Source organism: Suricata suricatta, chromosome 7, assembly GCF_006229205.1.
Source record: "Suricata suricatta isolate VVHF042 chromosome 7, meerkat_22Aug2017_6uvM2_HiC, whole genome shotgun sequence".
NCBI classification, from domain to species: Eukaryota; Metazoa; Chordata; class Mammalia; order Carnivora; family Herpestidae; genus Suricata; species Suricata suricatta.
In genome coordinates, this window is record NC_043706.1 from 379590 (window position 1) to 380941 (window position 1352).

The window sequence follows — 1352 nt, forward strand, 5'->3', positions numbered from 1 at the left end:
ACGGCCCCGCCCCCAACCACCACCCACCAAGACGACTTCTCTGGCACCACCAGGTTCTCTAACAGACACTCTGGAACCTTGACTCTTGGTAAGCCCAGGACCACACCAGGCGGGGGAGGGGGGGACTGACTGTACCGGGTCAACTGTCCTCTGAGAAGCCTTGGGGGAGGGGAGACGCCTTTTTTACCCGGAGGCTGATGGAGGGATTCCTATGGGCCTGGATCTCCACCTGCTGGAAGGGCCTCACCCGGCTGACAGCGTCTTTGCACTTCAGAGCGCTGCCTGTGTCCTGGGAGCGAGGACCCGGAGGGGAGGCAGGTGATGGGTGTGACCGCGTCTCCAGGGGGCTGTGGTGGACACACACTGTGCTTATTTACAAGCCTGAACCTACCCAGAGCACGTATTTCCCTTTACGATTAACCTGAGGGAAAGCGGACCATTTGCCAGGCTGGTCTGCGGTCACAGACTGTGGTCCTTGATGAGAAGCACCTGCGCCTTGAGCGCCCGCGAAGGCAGGGACTTGTTCCTGCAGCCGGGCCACAGAGTGGGCCTGACTGTCCCCAGATACAGCTGCTGCTCAGAAGCACTGGCGAGGTTTGATCCCAGCAGCCAGCTGGCTAGGCAGGTGCTTCGGGACCGATGTATTCCGCACAGGCCTGGAGGACCCCACTGCCACTGGTGAGCGGACAGGGTCCATGTTATGCATGGGAGAGACTTGGGGGTGTGTTGCCAGCGACTTACAACAGAGCAAGTCCCGAGGTTCCGGGTCTCAGAGTGGGCTGTTGGGGTTACAGCGCATATACCCATTTCACATGATCTACCCAATTGTGCGTAGCCGCTCTGGAGGCGCAGGTGGAGGAGGCTGCAGGGATCTGCCTGGACGCGGCTCCTTGGTTGCAGGAGGAATATCCTTCCCTTAGAGACACCAGAGAGCCATGGTGACTGGTGAGCCATTCCAAATAGGGGCCGAGCTTGGAAAGGTGCATGCAAGGAAGACTTCAGGTGGGGGGCTCCCTCTGGCCTGGGGGTGATGAATGTGGTGAAGCCGAGACTCCGCAGCCTCAGATAATGCCCAGCTGCGCTCTGTGGGCTGGCGGGGTGCTTACTGAGCAGCTCCAGCCGCACAGGTGAGTTCAGTCAGGGATCTGGTATGGGGCAAGGGTCTGGAGACGCAGGTTCACAAGAGTAGCCTGGTGGGGTGCATGGCACGTGCCATTTCCAAGTGCCAGTCTACACAAATTTGAATATTCCCTCTGCAGGCAGCAGAGGAGTCTGGAAAGCTTGCTAGGACTGAGTCCAGCTTGCTGACCGTGGTACCTTCAGTAAGAACCTCCTGGGATCTCATTTGCTGC

General features: G+C 59.2%; 1 pseudogene; it reads right to left on the minus strand.

Moving 5' to 3' along the window:
• Positions 1-139: 139 nt before the first annotated feature.
• The window catches only part of LOC115296426, a 7058-nt pseudogene continuing 5845 nt past the window's right edge, over positions 140-1352 (minus strand).